We start from the raw sequence: 18,787 nt of genomic DNA, 5'->3' as shown, positions 1-18,787 counted from the left end.
TGTCCATGGCCTATTGGGGATGAAAAGTGGCAATAAAGACCCTGCTGGACGTGTATGAGAGACTTTCGCGCGTGCACAAGTAGAACAAGTAGACACGAAGTCCATTACATCCTGACGCAACCTTGGCCACCAAAAACGACGAGATAAAAGCTCCAAGGTTGCTTTACTACCCGGGTGTCCAGCAAGTGTCGATTTATGATGTTCTTTTAATAATTCAAGACGCAGGTTTAACGGTACAAACAATTTCTCTGAGGGGCAAGAGGCCGGGGCGTCCCCCTGAGCCTCTAACACCTTTCCCTCTAGAACAGAGTGTACAGCAGAGACAACCACTCCTCTTTGTAAAATAGGTACCGGATCACAAACATTACCCCCTCCAGGGAAACTACGAGATAATGCGTCTGCCTTGGTATTTTTTGCCCCAGGACGATAGGTGATTACAAAGTTAAATCTGGTAAAGAATAGCGACCACCTAGCTTGTCTAGGGGTGAGACGCTTAGCCGATTCTAGGTACAGAAGGTTCTTGTGATCCGTAATCACCGTGACGGGGTGGATTGCTCCCTCTAAGAAGTGACGCCACTCTTCAAGCGCCAGTTTAATCGCCAACAGTTCCCTATTTCCAATATCATAATTCTTCTCCGCAGAAGATAATTTTTTGGAAAAGAAAGCGCAAGGACGCCATTTGCCAGGAGACGGACCCTGAGACAATACAGCTCCCACTCCCACCTCTGACGCATCTACCTCGACAATAAAAGGCTGGGAGACATCAGGTTGAATTAGAACAGGTGCCGAGGTAAACCTCTCCTTTAGAGAGGAAAATGCATCTTTAGCGGCGTCAGACCATTTGGAAAAATCCGTCCCCTTCCTAGTCATGTCGGTAAGGGGTTTAACGATCACTGAATAATTTTTAATGAACTTTCTATAGAAATTAGCGAAACCCAAAAACCGTTGTAGGGCTTTAAGGTTCTCAGGAAGATCCCAATCTAAAATTGCCTGGACCTTCCCAGGATCCATGCGGAAACCTGAAGCAGATAATAGATATCCCAGGAACTGTAATTCCTGAACAGCAAAGACACATTTTTCAATTTTCGCATATAATTTATTCGTCCGTAGGACCTGCAGTACTTGCCTGACATGCACCTCATGTGTTTTCAGATCAGCCGAATAAATTAAGATATCATCTAGGTATATGACTACAAACCTGCCGATGAGATGACTAAAAATATCATTAACGAAATGTTGGAAGACAGCAGGGGCATTGGTCAGACCGAAAGGCATAACTAGATTTTCATAATGCCCCTCAGGGGTGTTAAAAGCTGTCTTCCACTCATTCCTTTCCCTGATACGAATCAGATTGTAGGCCCCCCTAAGATCAAGTTTGGAGAACCACTTAGCACCTGCAATCTGATTAAAAAGGTCAGGAATGAGAGGAAGAGGGTATGGGTCACGGATGGTTATCTGGTTTAACTCACGGAAATCTAAGCAAGGACGCAGGCCCCCATCTTTCTTTTTAACAAAGAAAAACCCTGCAGCCACGGGTGAAGAAGAGGGTCTGATGTGTCCCTTAGCCAGACTCTCGGAGATATAATCTTTCATGGCTTGTCTCTCGGGACCCGAAAGATTATACAACCTGGACTTGGGTAATTTTGCCCCGGGAATCAGGTTAACCGGGCAATCATAAGGACGATGAGGTGGTAGTTTCTGACAACCCTTTTCAGAAAAAACGTCCTCAAAGTCCGAAATAAATGTAGGTAGGGAAGCTATGGAGGCGATTAAGCAATTGTTATTTAAGCAATTCTCTCTGCAATGCTCACTCCACTCCAATATCTCCCTGGCCTGCCAATCCACCACTGGATTGTGCGCTACCAACCAGGGAAGACCCAATACCACCGGAGAGGGAAGGCCCTCCAGCACGTAACATGAAAGACACTCATTATGGTGGTCCCCTACCCGAAGGTGTAAATTACGAACAATGTGGGTGAGGTTTCTCTGAGACAGAGGAGCAGAATCTATAGCGAATACGGGAATAGGTCTCTGCAGCGTACAGAGAGACAAACCCATAGTGCGGGCAAAATGGGCATCAATCAAGTTTACCCCTGCTCCACTGTCTAGAAAAACAGAAACAGACTCCGTCTTAACACCAAAAACAATGACCGCTGGTAACACAAATTGAGATGTTCGTATGGAGGAAACGTATACCCCCCGGCTGACATCCTCCGCACAGCCCGGGGTTAGTAGTTTTCCGACGGTCTTTTGTTTTTGAGAAAGGAGGGACAGACATTAATGAAATGACCCCTCCCCCCACAGAAAAAACAAGCCCCCCCCCTACGGCGAACCTCGGGAGGACGAACCTGACGAGAAGTTCCGCCTAGCTGCATAGGCTCATCTAAGTCAGTACAGGCTGACTGTTGCTTGGGAGAGGTAACCAATTGCTCCGGAATTTTCGATCTCTCCCTAAGACGTCTATCTATTCTGATAGAGAGGGACATAACAGCATCAAGGGAAAGGGGGGTCTCATACAGCGCCAGTGCATCCTTAACCCTTTCAGATAACCCAGAGCAGAACTGACTCCTGAGAGCCGGGTCGTTCCACTGAGTATCCGTAGCCCACCTACGGAACTCTGAGCAATATTCCTCTGCTGACCGATCTCGCTGTAGGAGTCTCCGTAACTTCGACTCAGCCAGGGCGACTCGGTCAGGGTCATCATATATGAGACCCAAAGCCCCAAAAAATCCCTCCACTGACCGAAGAGCCTGAGAACCAGGGGGTAACGAGAACGCCCAGGATTGCGGATCCCCCTGAAGCAGGGAAATGACAATCCCTACCCGCTGTTCTTCATGACCTGAGGAGTAAGGGCGCAACTTAAAATATAATTTACAGGCCTCACGGAACGTCGCAAATTTGTCCCTTCCCCCAGAAAATCTGTCGGGAAGAGCAACCTTGGGTTCAGTGACAACCTGGTTACCCATGGCAACCGCTGGGGGTGCGGTCTGCTGCATTTGCTGCTGTTGTTGGAGAACAGATGCCTTCAATCCTGCCACCTCCAAAGACAGGCTTTGAAGCTGTTCTGCCAAGGCATCAATAGGATCCATATTGGATTCTAAGTAGAGAGAGAAAAAAAAAATAAAAAATAAAAAAATAAAAAATTTTTATTTTTTTTTTCTCAAAAAGTAAGGGCCAGTTATAATATCACGGTCGGCGTAGGTATTACATACATGACAGAGAGGGAGGGAACGAGGAAGGCCCTGCCCAAGTGAGAGGGAAGATGGTGACCCCTGACTCACCTGGAGGCTGGCACCTGGCTGCCCTGACGTCCCTAGACGGGTTCCTCACCCGTACGCCGATCACGTGCCTAAAGCCCTGGCTTTCCCTGAGCTGAGCCCTAGGTAGTGAACAGGGCGATGGGAACACTAGTCCGCACCACTAACTCTAAGGGAAAACACCAAGGGGAGGACAGACAACAAAGACTCAACATATATTCCCAGGTGGGCGACAACAGGAGACAACAATAAGCCAAACAGGGATCCGGAGGGTAGCACACAGGAACAACAACCAGGATTAACCACTCCAGTGGGTCAGTATAGATGTCCAGGCAGGAAGCTCTATAACTGGCAACTAGAGAAGTGTGAGGGGAGAATATAAGGAGGTAGGGAGTGGCAGACAAGAAACAGCTGAGGAGGAGAAGCTACGGATCCCTGAGAGAGACAAAAAGGATAGCAAGGCAAACACAGAAAACAATAACTAAGAAACACCGTGATCTTTAGATATAGAGCGCACAGCCACCCGCTGCGACTTCCTGACCCCGGGTATAACGGAGTCAGACGTGGCTCTTGATACCCTCGTGACAACGTGGCTGTCCTTAAATAGGCAGCTGGGCTCAGAAGCCAGATCTCTGTGTTGGGATATGGGAGCCTTGTGTCTGGATGAAGGCTTGCTACCTGTTTGACGTGAAAACAGGTTGGTGTTGCTATGGTCAAGGACTCTTTGAGGCAGAATTGCCGCATGGTGTGAATTACCACCAACTCCGCAAGGTGACTTTTTGTTTGATTATGACTGCTTGTTTTGTCACTTGCCTAAAGTGTGAATAAAACATTGAACTGTTTGATCCAAAGAACTTGCTGTTGCCTCTATACTGCGTCCGGTAATCCTGTCTACCAGATTGAAACCCGACAGCAGTTACAATCTTGCACATAGTGAACAATATTCAATAATATGATTATTGTAACACTGTTCGCTATGTGCAAGAATATAGCTACTATAATACTGCCCCCGTCTTCAAGACTATAACTACTACAATACTGCCCTCTTTGTATACTAATACAACCACTATAATACTATCTCCTTTGTACAAGAATCTAACTACTATAATACTGCCCCTATGTACAAGAATATAGCTACTATAATACTGCCCCTATGTACAAGAATGTAACTACTATAATACTAATCCCTATGTACAAGAATATACCTAATATACTGTAATACTACCCCTATGTACAAGAATAAAAATAGTATAATACTGCCTCCTATATACAAGAATATAACTACTATAATACTGCCTCCTATTTGCAAGAATATAACTTCTATAATACTACCTCCTATGTACAAAAATATAACTACTATAATACTGCCCTCTATGTACAAGAATATAACTACTATGGGGGGCGGGGCCTAGCCACCGACTGAGATGGACGTGTGAGACTGCTGCTCCTCCATAAAGCACCTCTAAACCACCTTTTTTAGCAACAGAACAACTGCAAAAAATGGGAAAATACAACAAAGAATGTCCAGGGGACCCAACTGGCACCCCTAAGCTGACGGGAAGCCAGACTGACCTCCAGAAATACTGGAAGCCACAGTCGAATCATGCAGCAGGATCTGATCCCATAATGGCGCCAAGAGCGGGAAATGCAGGGGACGCAGCCTCCGACCTGGAAAGCCTGCCGGGGAGTGACCACAGTGACTCTGCAGCGGCCCCTATCACCAAGGCCTTCTTAAAAAAGACCATATTCCAAGCCATGCGACCGATCATGGAAGAACTGGCCGACATTAAATCTGACCTGAGACAGATGAACAACAGGGTTGAGAGTCTGGAGACTAAACAAGCCGAAATGGCCACCCTAACCGAGACCATGCTTTCGCTCTCCGACCAGCACACGGAGTACATTAACAAGTCTCTCCTCCTTATAAAGGACCAAGAGAATCGGAGCAGGAGGAAAAACATCCGAATCAAAAGACTTACCGAATCATACGCGCCTGAGTCCCTGAGAAATGTCGAGAGGGACTACACCTTCTACTCCTCTGCGCAAGCTTCCTATCAAAGACTCGAATACCTGTTTTTATCCTCGGCACACATACAAAGAGTCTCGAAGACTTCCATAGGTAGTATCACTATCTCTGACCATGCCCTATTTTTTTGCACCTACATATCTTAGATCCTACCTCTAGGGAGCGGATCTGGAGGATAAATGAAACCCTCCTCACAGACACAACCCACAAAGCTAAAATTGCAAAAGCCATTTCCGAATACTTCACCATTAATACCACGGGACCCCCGTCCATTATCTGGGAAGCACACAAGGCCAAAATCAGGGGAGATCTGATATCTCTAGGAGCTTTTGTTAAAAAACAGCACTCCTTAGCGCTATCTAACCTGCTTGAACGCATCTCAAAACTTGAACTCTCCCATAAAAGGAGTCAAGCTCAAGCTGTCCTAGATGAACTCTCAGAAGCCCGTTCAAACTTAAAAAACCTACTGAACATAACATCCGCTAAGCTTCTTATGCACTCCAAATTCCGAGCTTACGCACACGGTAATAAGGGGAACAGATTAATGACAGCCTTGGCCAAAAAAGCAACTAGACACCTCCCGTGTTTCCTCCATTAAAACCTCAGATGGTAAGCAGCTTAAAACCACACCAGACATAGCCAAAGCGTTTTGCGACTTCTATGCCGAGCTCTACAACCTCCATACCCCAGGCCAGATGTCTACTAATGAAATTAAGGAAGCGACAGCTAAATTCCTGGAGACACTGTCACTACCAGTAATCCCTAGCGACAAAGCGACAGCACTGAAGACACCAATAACAGACACCGAAGTACGGGATGTACTCGCCTCGATCCCCTCGGGCAAAAGCCCAGGACCCGATTTAAACACTTGGCGACGGTGGTGGATTATTGTCTACAATAAGACATTTAAAGATATTTTAATACCGCACTTCAGAGACCTGTGTAACCACCTTTTAACGGGGGGAGCTCTCCCTCCTCAAGCATTGGAAGCACACATAACCATAATTCAAAAACCAAACAAAGATCCCACGTCATGCAGAAATTACAGACCAATCTCCCTATTGAACACAGACATCAAATGGTGGGCAAAAATACTAGCTATCCGACTTCAATCGGTTCTCCCAGACATCATCATCAGGGAACAGGTAGGATTCGTACATGGCAGACAGGGCAATGTGAACACGAAGCGCTTGCTGCATCTGATTGACTAGGCCAGATCGAAAAATCAACCATTGGCCCTCTTAAGCACCAGCGCGGAAAAAGCCTTCAACAGGGTTAGCTGGCAATACATCCGCCGCCATGTCGAAGTTTGGCTTCTCCCCCCAGTTAATCAGTGCAGTATTGGCTCTTTTTCCCCGGCATTGTTCAGAAGTGTAATGGAGACCCTATTATGCAAAATCCGACAAAATCCCAAGATATCTGGACTTGACATCAGCAACCACTCCCATGTTGCAGCGGCGTTTGCCGACGACCTACTTGTTCTAACGTCCAACCCCATGACCTCCTTCTCTGAACTAGTGAGAATCTTTGAAGAATTTGGATTCTTATCTAATTTCAGAATAAACTACAGCAAATCACAAGCGCTAAACATAACATGCCTACGGAACACGGTCCTAGAACTCCAACGCACCACCCCATTCACATGGGCCCCGCACTCTATCCAGTATCTCGGAGTTCACGTCTCGGCCAATCCAACTGACCTATTCAGCTTAAACTACGCCCCGCTTCTGAAAGTCATACGACAGCACCTACAGACAGTGAAGCTCCCATTTATCTCTTGGATGGGCAGGAAAAACTACTTAAAGACTTACAATGTCCCCAAATTCATTTATCTTATACAAACGTTACCAAACTGGTTGCCCAATTCCTACTTTAATGACATCAAAAGAATCTTCTCTTCTTTCATTTGGAAGAGTAAAAAAGCTAGAGTAGCCTACTCGACCCTAACAAAGGAAAGGAAGTTTGGGGGATTTGGGTTATCAGATATCCGCCTTTACTACAAGGCCACCCAAGTGATTAGGGGATTAGATATACTGGTGAATGAGCCAACGTCATTGTGTGCCCATCTGGAGGCCACCACCTTTGCCTACAGAGAAAAACTCGCCTTATTGGGGTCCGCCCCTGCCTACACAATTCCACAAATATTTCTTATATGTGGAAAGCGGTACTAGCGGAATGGTCTAAGCTGTTTGCAGCTAATGAGCTGAGATTCCCACATACTCGCCTTCTGCTATCTCTACTACAAGCATACATCCACAGAGATATACTTGACTCTTTAGGCATCTGGGCACTCCTTCACAACCATTCACTAGAAAGTATCAGAAACCAAAATGGACAGCTGGATTGGTCATCCATACTAGACATGCCACTGGTGAAAGGAGCCTCTTTCCTGCAGGTACTAAGTTTCCACAAGAACACTAGGAAGCTTAAGATACCTCCCCCATAGCACCCCACTAACATGGCTCGAAGAGCAAGTGGGGACACCCTTCCCTGCTTCAAAAGCCCTATCCAAAATGTACAAGCTCCTTCTCTCGGCCGCCCCCCGACTATGTCTCATATCTCCGTGTGGGAGACGGAGCTTTTGACTAAATTCTCTGCCCCTTAGAAAACAGCCATATTAACCAACTCCCATGGATTCTCATGCTGCGTAATAGTACAGGAAAACTCCTTCAAACTCACGACCAGGTGGTACAAAACACCTGTATTTCTCCACAAATTAAATCCAACCATACCAGATGTATGTTGGAGGTGCGGCAGTGAACCGGGATCACTGTCCCTCATTTGGTGGAGCTGCCACAAAATGCATCCCTTCTGGCTTCAAGTCGAAACTACTATTAACCAGGTATGCTCCCCGCAATGCCCAATGGAACTTAACCCTTAACTGTTACTACTCTGGTGCCCAAACCAATCCTTTACCCCGTCAAAAGCTAATTTACCTACGATGCTACTTACAGCAGCCAGACTACTTGTCCCGCTGAAATGGAAATCAGATAAACCCCCGTCACAAGCAGAATGGTTGGATAAAGCGGATGTAACGGTCGCCTCAACACACACACACAGGGGGAAGGATAGTGACCACTGCGCTCCACCCTCACCCCTGGCCCTGCCTACTTGCCTCATGAGTCCTGATGACAGGGGACAACTGGACGACAGTCTCTTACTTAGGATATGTGCAGGGAAGACAGACAAGACAAAATACGGAACGTGAACGGACCGGGTCAGAACCAAGAGAGCTACGCAGTACAGAGGATAAAGCAAAGAATGGTCAGGAGAAGCCGAGGTCAAAATACCAGGAGGGATACGCAGTCAAGGAGGAGCAGGCAAAGGATCGTCAGGGAACAGGATCAGGTGAGTATTCAGTAGTCCAACAAATCTCCAGGAACCTAGAATTAACAGGCAACCTGTGGCCAGCAGGCTGCCTGTTAAATACTGACTAGCTGGGGTCATGTGACGTGGCCAGCGTCACATGACCCGCAGCAGGAAGTACAGCCGAGCACCGAGTGCCCAGCTCGGTGCTCAGACCCCGCCTGGTTGCTGGGGAAACTGGTGACGCCGGCCGAGCTGAGGAGACATGCGCGGCCGGTCGGTCCTGCCCCTATCACCCAGGAGATGAGGACGCCGTGCACGTCCACGCTCCTGCACAGAAACGGGACGCCGGCGGCGCTGAGGAGAGTGAGCACCCCGGCGTCCCGTGACAGCGGATCAGTTGTACCGCTTAGAAGAATTAGTGGCCTGGGAAATTGGAAACTGCCAGAAATTTCTAAAGGTCTGGCAACCCTGGAGGCTTTTTCGTGGCTTTGCTTGATCCTCCGAACTTCCCGTCTTTAACGAAACAACTCCCCCCTCCCCCCTTCCCCCCTCTCCTCCTTACATGTTTGCCACATATCAACCTACCTGATGTCTACTGTCTACCCTTGTCTTCGTGTCAATGTGATCCCTAGGATTACCTTTTTGCTATATTAGGCACTTACCCAATTTTAGGTTCCTACAACCTTGACTGTACTATGACTATATATCATCTGTAGTTTCAAGCAAATGTTTATGTGAACCTACATGTTGTTTGAAGATATGACTATTCAAGCATTACTTGTTCTTGTTAAAAGATATTTGTACCTTCTTGAAATACTTTGCCGTTGTTTGAATAAAAAGAAAATTGGCAAAGAATATAACTACTATAATACTGCTTCCTATGTACAAGAATATATCTACTATAATACAGCTCCTTTGTACAAGAATATATCTACTATAATGATCTTTTTATTTAAAAACCGGCAACAAAATATTACAATACATTTACAATAAAATCATAGAAAAGAATAAATTAGATAAAGTTACATCACTTTGATAATAAACATCACAACACATTATACAAATGCGGACACATGGATATTCCTCCAGTACACGTTATTTCGGTTATTTTTTTTGTCTTTCTTATATATCATCTTCAGACTTTCCAGGATATTATATAAGATTTTATCACAGGTCAGGAGTTCCCAGTTGATGACCAGGCAGCACCGCGCACACCACAGATGATACATGGTCACCACATTCACTACATACAGAGAACTTCCGCTGTATTGTCTGAGATCTGGTGGGAAGTCTCTATACAAGAGCTGATTATATGGTTGTCCCACTAGATGTGGTAACTGAAAGGACAGTGACATGGCCTCCCATACCTGGACACTGAACGGACAGTCCAGCAGAAGATGCTCCATGGTCTCCAGTACCTGACGGCATTGCTCTCTAGGGCAGGATCTGTCTAGTACATTTCTACACTTTAGATTGTCCCTGACATACATATTACCATGAAATGCTAGCCATGACACATCCTTCAGGTGAGCAGGGACTCTGGGGTCCTCCAGGATTTTCACAGCTTGTTTTACATCCAGGTTTGGGGGGTTCCTCAGCTGAAAGTGGGCACTAAACTGAGACGTCAGCAGGTTCTTATACATCTCTTTCCTACTGAACTGCTTTACCTCCTTATATAAGATTTTCCATTTAATGATCTTGCTAATTATTTGTACCGCGTACCAGGAAACGTTATTCTTAATGCGCCCCGAGAGCCTCTTAATGGGGTCACCTACTGACCACACAGAGACAAACTGCTGGATCTGGTTCTTAAACAGACTACACCACAGCTTCAACTCTGAACTCTTACAAAATGAGAAATTCTTCATCAGAAACATGTAGGTTAAAGAAGAGCTCTGGGCAGGGCATGGACAGGCCGCCCTCCGTCTGGGGGAGATAGACAATGTTCCTCCTGACTATATTCACCCTATTACCTCACAAGAAGTGGAAGAAGATATTGGTCAGTCTGGTAAGTAACTTATCGGGCACTGGGAACACTACACTGACATAGAGGAATAGCGGGAGAAGGAAGCTTTTCAGCAGGCGGATCTTCTCCAGATAAGTCAGCTTCCAGTGCCTCCAGCACTGCACCTTCTGCTCACACACCGCCAGCTTCTCCTCCCAGTTCACCTTCCCATCATCTACAGTTCCAAACTGAACCCCCAAAATCTTTATCTTGTCCTGCACTGTTCTGAAGGGCACTGAGAAGACCCCACAATGCCTCACTCTTATCCATATTCACAGCAGAATTCGACACTCGAGAGAAAGCTGCTATCTCCTGTTGTAGGCCCACACAGTCATCACTAGACGACACCAGAACCATCACATCGTCCGCATAAGCACAGAACTTTATGTCCACTATTTTACTCTGTAGGTGACATTTCAACCCCAAGAGATTTATATTATCCTGCAACTTTCTTAAAAAAGGATCCAGACTGAAGACGTACAATAATGGGCTTAGAGGGCAGCCCTGCCTTACACCAAAAGGGTTCTGCCAAGTGACCATTAATCAGAGGCTGGCTTACCACCTCCTTATGGAGAACCTGCAGCCATTGTACGAAGCGTGCAGGAGAGCCATACTCCAACAACACCTGGTACTGGTAGTCATAATGGACTCTATCAAAAGCCTTGCTCTGGTCTAACCCCACCACATATGCTACTACAATGTGTTGCCTGATGTATGTCACCGCTTCCCTCACCAGCAGCAATAAGTCCTCTATAGTCTGACCTTTCACACCACATGTCTGGTTGGAGATGATCAGGTCATCTGCCACCGCACTCAGCCTGTGATACAAGATCTTGGCCAGGACTTTATAATCGGTGTTCAGTAAAGACAATGGACGCCAGTTTTTCAAGTCTTTTAGATTTCCTTTCTTTGCCAGGAGAACCAGAAAAGATTTATACTGTGACTGTAGAAGTTTCCTGGCAGAGAGGCAATCATTATAAACCTGCGCCATGTCTGGGGCTAATATATCTCCGAATTCCTTATAGAATTCACTTGTCAGGCCGTCCAGGCCCGGGCTCTTCTTGGTTTTTAAGGAGTCAATGCTCCTCTTCACCTCCTCCTCAGTTATGGCAGAAACAAAGAAAGCGGAGCTCATTGTACCAAAAAAATATATAATTTATTGAGACATGATAAAATGACATAGGTAAAACACATGAATAAATGATGCCATAGACATGGTTAGGAGCGGAGGACAGAAAACGAGACACCACCCTGGGAGCAAGAGCACACGGATCTAAAAGACATGGTACAAAAAGAGTGTAAGGCACATGAACATCAATGTGAAGTCAATGCTCAAATCCATGTGCAAGATACAACTAAAATAAAGTACCAGGTGGGCCACCTGTCTGACGCATGAACACCTCTGTATAAATAATCGTTGGTGTGCAGACAGCCAGTATGCTATGAAATTATTATGCTGCAGACCAATGAGATGTAAAGATGGATAACAATAATAAAAGTAACCAGAGGGAAACAGCGGGAGACAGGAACTCACCAGAGAAAAGAACCGTGTGCCAGAACGACCAGGGTGGCGCTACCCCAACGCGCGTTTCGGCGTACCTTCGTCAGGGACACCCTGGGTTTATTCTATGTTTCTTCCTCCTCAGTTATGGGCTCGGCCAAGCCATCTGCTTGTGCATGATCTAGTTTGGGGAGTTTGATGCCTTTCAGGTAAGTTCTGATGCTGTTACCACTTATCTGACGGTCTTTAACTCCTTAAGGACTCAGCCCTATTTCACCTTAAGGACTTGGCCATTTTTTGCAAATCTGACCAGTGTCACTTTAAGTGCTGATAACTTTAAAAACGCTTTGACTTATCCAGGCCATTCTGAGATAGTTTTTTCATCACATATTGTACTTCATGACACTGGTAAAATGAAGTAAAAAAATATATTTTTTATTTATAAAAAAATACCAAATTTACCAAATAATTTTAAAAAATTGCAAATTTCCAAGTTTCAATTTCTCTACTTCTATAATACATAGTAATACCTCCAAAAATAGTTATTACTTTACATTCCCTATATGTCTACTTCATGTTTGGATCATTTTGGGAATGATATTTTATTTTTGGGGGATGTTACATGGCTTAGAAGTTTAGAAGCAAATCTTGAAATTTTTCAGAAATTTTCAAAAACCTAATTTTTAGGGACCAGTTCAGGTCTGAAGTCACTTTGCGAGGCTTACATAATAGAAACCACCAACAAATACCCCATTCTATAAACTACACCCCTCAAGGTATTCGAAACTGATTTTACAACTTTGTTAACCCTTTAGGTGTTCCACAAGAATTAATGGAAAATAGAGATACAATTTCAAAATTTCACTTTTTTGGCAGATTTTCCATTTTAATAATTTATTTCCAGTTACAAAGCAAGGGTTAACAGCCAAACCAAACTCAATATTTATGGCCCTGATTCTGTAGTTTACAGAAACACCCCATATGTGGTCGTAAACCGCTGTACGGGCACACGGCAGGGCGCAGAAGGAAAGGAATGCCATGCGGTTTTTGGAAGGCAGATTTTGCTGGACTGTTTTTTTGACTCCATGTCCCATTTGAAGCCCCCTGATGCACCCCTAGAGTAGAAACTCCAAAAAAGTGGCCCCATTTTAGAAACTACAGGATAGGGTGGCAGTATTGTTGGTACTAGTTTAGGGTACATATGATTTTTGGTTGCTCTATATTACACTTTTTGTGAGGCAAGATAACAAGAAATAGCTGTTTTGGCACCGTTTTTATTTTTTGTTATTTACCACATTCATCTGACAGGTTAGATCATGTGATATTTTTATAGACCAGGTTGTCACGGATGCGGCGATACCTAATATGTATACTTTTTTTTATTTATGTAAGTTTTACACAATGATTTCTTTTTTGAAGCAAACAAAATCATGTTTTAGTGTTTCCTTAGTCTAAGAGGCATAATTTTTTCAGTTTTTGGGAGATTACCTTGGGTAGGGTATGATTTTTGCAGGATGAGATGACTGTTTTATTGGCACTATTTTGGGGTGTGTGTGACTTTTTGATCGCTTGCTATTACACTTTTTGTGATGTAAGGTGACAAAAAATGGTTTATTTAGCACAGTTTTTATTTTAAATTTTTTACGGTGTTCATCTGAGGGGTTAGGTCATGTGATATATTTATAGATCCGGTAGATACGGACGCGGCGATACCTAATATGTATACTTTTGTTTTATTTATGTAAGTTTTACACAATGATTTCATTTTTGAAGCAAAAAAAATCATGTTTTAGTATTTCCATAGTCTGAGAGCCATAATTTTTTCAGTTTTTGGGCGATTACCTTGGGTAGGGTATGATTTTTGCAGGATGATATGACGGTTTTATTGGCACTATTTTGGGGTGCGTGTGACTTTTTGATCGCTTGCTATTACACTTTTTGTAATGTAAGGTGAGAAAAAATTGTTTATTTAGCACAGTTTTTCTTTTTTCTTTTTTACGGTGTTCATCTGAGAGTTTAGGTCATGTGATATTTTTATAGAGCCGGTCGATACGAACGCGGCGATACCAAATATGTATACTTTTTTTTTTATTTATGTAAGTTTTACACAATAACAGCTTTTTTCAAACAAAAAAAATGATGTTTTAGTGTCTCCATATTCTGAGCCATAGTTTTTTTAATTTTTTGGGCGATTGTCTCAGTTAGGGGCTCATTTTTTGAGGCATGAGGTGACGGTTAGATTGGTACTATTTTGGTGGGCAAACGCCTTTTTGATCGCTTGCTGTTGTACTTTTTGTGATGTAAGGTGACCAAAAAATGGTTTATTTAGCACAGTTTATATTTTTTATTTTTTACGGTGTTCATCTGAGGGGTTAGGTCATGTAATATTTTTATAGAGCCAGTCGATACGGACGCGGCGATACCTAATATGCATACTTTTTTTTTTCCCCCTACTTTTTACAAATTTTTTTCAACTTTATTTGGGGAAAATGACGTTTTTGTTTATTTTTACTTGAAACTTTAATTTTTTGGGGGGAGAACTTAATTTTTTCTCACAGGCTCGTGAGATCTCACAGGCTCGTCACATGACCCCCCAGGCGTTGTGACAGGATGCCCGCTGAATGATTTCATCGGGATTCCTGTCCCGATTAACCCCCGCAGCGCCGCAATCGCGGTTTAAACCCATGACGTACCGGTACGTCATGGGTCCTTAAGGACTCGGGAAACATGCCGGTATGGTACGTCATGCGTCCCTAAGGGGTTAAACAGATTTTTGTAATAATCTCCAATAATCTTGTTGAGTTTACTCTGATCTGACTGCTCTGTCCCATCCCCATCTAACAGGCTGATCATCAGCTTCTTACTAACCCTGTTCTTACAGGCAATATAGGGGTCTGAGTTGTTAACCCCCCAATTATCAAACTGCCCCTCTGCTTTGAGAGACTTGAGGCGGTCATACTGCAGCTCTCGCATCTTCTGCTTTATCTGGCTGACGTACTTACCATCTATCTTCTCACCACTATTGATCTTACCATATAACCTGCTCAGCTGTAGCCTCAATGCAGAATACCTCATATACTCCACATTACTATGCCTCCTCACAGCACGTATCAGAAACTGCTTGATATCACCCTTCATACACTCCCACCACTCCGCTGTGTCATCACACATAAACTGGGTGGTCCTCCGATCATTATAGAAGGTGGTAAATACCTCTCTGAACTTTGGATCTTGCAGCACCGAGCTATTCACCTTCCAGTAGCCCCTACCACAGACCACGGCCCCGGCCAGATCCAGCACGACACTCACCATACAATGGTCAGAGAATTCTATGGGGCTCGTCCTGTAGTCAGAGCTCCTCACTTCACGTTTTATATACACCCGGTCTATTCTACTGGCTTTACCGGCCTTATGGTAAGTGTAGGCTCTATTGGAGCTATGCAAATCATAGAGATCCACTAAATGAGCCTGCTGGACTATATTGTTAAGGAATTTCTCATCATATCTCAGTTGCTTATGACTACTGGAACGGTCCACATTACAGGAGACACTATTAAAATCCCTGCACATTATAAACACCCTGGATGTAAAACAATATGGCTTCATCTGCTGGAATAATTCCCTCCTCTCCTTTCTAGTCTGAGGCGCATAGATATTAATGGCTATATAATACACAGTGTCCAGTATAAAGTCCAGCATCAGGCAGCAGACCGGACAGATCTCCAGGACTCTCTCCACCTCAACTTCCATCTTATTGAAGAGAATCGCCACACCATCATTTCTTTCCAGCCCAAAGGACCAGAAAGATGCTCCATGTCTCCAGTCTCTCTTGGCTGCAAACACCTGAGCATTGCTCTTCAAATAAGTCTCCTGTAAGAAGAAGATGTCAGATCTCTCCTGAACGGGTAGCTTTGTAATATTTAAAACATAACATTTAATGATGTACGTAGATAAAATAATGGGCCCTACTATGCTTGACAAAGATGAATAGTTGCCACTAGTAACACTTATCTCCTGAAAAAATGGGCGGAGATATGGAGGGACCAATAAGGGATAGTAATAAAGTAGGGAGATAGGATGAAGGGTAGCCAGGTACCAAGGCAGAGAGACACAGTGCTGGGTCACTTTCCCTAGATCACCCTGTCTCTCTATATCCTCCTCCTATCTAACACAGTATCCCTATTGCAACCCTTCCTTAAGATGGACTGCCCAGCTTTGCCCGATAGCCAGAAATGGTCCTTAGGTGGTTACCCTAGCACCAGGGGAGGGGGCAAAAAAGATGGCAAAGATAAATGTGATGAATCAAGAGCAAGCGAATCCACAACTGGTGTGAAATCGCCTACAGTACCAGACACGTTCATACACAAAATAAGATATGTTATCCAAAATAATTAACACTTAATGATGGTGGTATAGTCCCGACGCGTTTCCTCAGTGTTACCTGATTCGTCAGGGGACAGAATTATATCTAGAGAGCCCTTAGGCTGGGCTCAGTTATCCAACAAAATAGGGTCGCAGGGGGCACACTGATAAATCAAGCCCACAAAGCTTTTACAGTCTCCCTAGTGGTGGAGAACTGTACAGCAAATGAGGTATGAAGATGAACAATTGTGTGACCTCCAATCGGTCAACCGTTGTAAAGTTAGAGACCGAGACACCCTCTATTTTGTAAGGCCTGTGGTGATGCCTGGTATTTAATCCTCTATCCGTGTGGACAAAGAGATCTCAGGTGCTCAATGTTTAATGCACACCAATGTCCAGGTATAGGTGTCCAGACCTGGAGGATAAACCAGGAGTAACCAGAGGTCAATAGTCTTAACCAAACCTAGTTATATTGTTTGGTAAGACTTCAATCCAAACCTAGTAAACCGGTGATCATATATTCATAAATGCTTCTCATTAACTGAAAGTATCTATTCAATACACTTCCAATAAGAAAAGCATTCTGTCAGTTGATAGTATCAGTTTAACACACATTGTAGCCGATCCCCCACCAGTGATGTCACTAGCGGACGTTTAAGAGACGGTACAACATAACTTATCTCATGCTAGTAACAGTCTGGTATAAAAGCATAAGGTAATGAGCAGCTTATCTGTCCAGTCGTTGGTAATGACCGTTCCCAGATATGGATGGATGGAGGGTATTCCCTGGCGTCCCGCGTGTAGCAGTGGCAGTGAGGCCAGGTTCGCGGGTCATTTAAAAAGCCGAGAGGCCCCGCCTCCATACAACGCCCCCTCATCGTCGAGACGCGTCATCGTCACGTGGTCCTACCGCTGTTCCGCCTATGGTCACATGATACTCTGTTTTCCTATGACGTCTAGCGTGGAGGCGGATTCCTGTTACCAGGCAACCATGACAACGCTATGCTCTAATAATAGAGCCGAGGTCAGTATATGCCAGGTAGCCTGTCGGAACGCCGCCTTCCCTAGTTAGGTTACAGGCGGCTTAAAGTCTCCACTACACTTGCTTGAGGTGGTTGTTATAGTGAGATGCAGGGATGAAATCAAAGGGCAAGTAAGTTCAACCTCTGCTCCCACCACAATCTAACATGATTTCCATTGGTCCGTCAGGTCTGCGGTTCTCCTAATGGAATATTTAAGTTTATAAGCTGGTTCTTCAGGTGACTGTCGTTGGCACTTGATTGCTACACCGCAACCATGTTTCAATATGCCTCTACTGATCCGATCCCCAAAAGGGGAGGGTTTTGGTGACCTAGTTCGAGATGTCACTCCAACAAAATTTTTGTTGTTGTCCAATTTGTTCTCACAGTAATGTAACCAATTACTGGGGGAAGCTAGGGGGGGGGGGGGGGGGGGGGAACAACCGGATGGTTTCGCTCTTAGGGTACAATATAGCAGCCAAACGACAATTGCTCGTTTAGACCATTAGGGGCTACGGTTTGAAGATGGAATATCCACCAAGTCTCCCTCTGCAATATTTTCCGGTCCCAATCCCCACCCCTTTTGGGTCTTGCGACCAGTTCGATGCCCATAAACCTCAGTCCTGAGGCATCACCCCCATGCATCATGTTGATATGTTTAGCAATGGGTGTGTCTTTGTCATTTCTAATGTCCCCCAAATGTTCACCTATCCGGCGTCGCAACTCACGGGTGGTTTTCCCAATGTATTCAAGACCGCATATGCAGTTGGCCCTGTAGATCACTCCCCTGGTGCGACAATTAATGAAATGTCTGATTTGGTGACACTTGCCGGTGACATTGGCCTGGAATGACCGTCCCTTTTGAATGTGTCCACATGCCACACAACCACTACAGCGAAAACAGCCGATTGGACGTTGGAGCCATGTCTCTTTAGAATCACGTGTGTCGCTGTAGTGGCTGTGTACGAGGCGATCCCTAAGGCTCAGGCCCCTACGGTAGGTGACCTGTGCTGTTTCCGGGATAACCACCTTGATGTCTGGGTCCATGAGGAGAACCTCCCAGTGGTTCTTCAATATCTGTTTAACCTCTGCAGAACAATCATCAAAAGTACCAATAAGGCGTATTAAACCAGTATCCGGTATTTTAGGTTTAGGATAGAGAAGTTCATCTCTTTTACTACCACACGCTCTTTTAAAGGCACTTTTTAGAACCGCATCTGGATATCCCCTTTCCCAGAAACGACTTCTAAGGTCGTCCGCCTGGGTTTTGAATGTTTCCCAGGTGGAACAGTTCCTCCTGATGCGCAG

Source organism: Bufo bufo, chromosome 1 (assembly GCF_905171765.1).
Source record: "Bufo bufo chromosome 1, aBufBuf1.1, whole genome shotgun sequence".
Taxonomy (NCBI): Eukaryota; Metazoa; Chordata; class Amphibia; order Anura; family Bufonidae; genus Bufo; species Bufo bufo.
Note: the sequence above shows the minus strand (reverse complement) of the source record.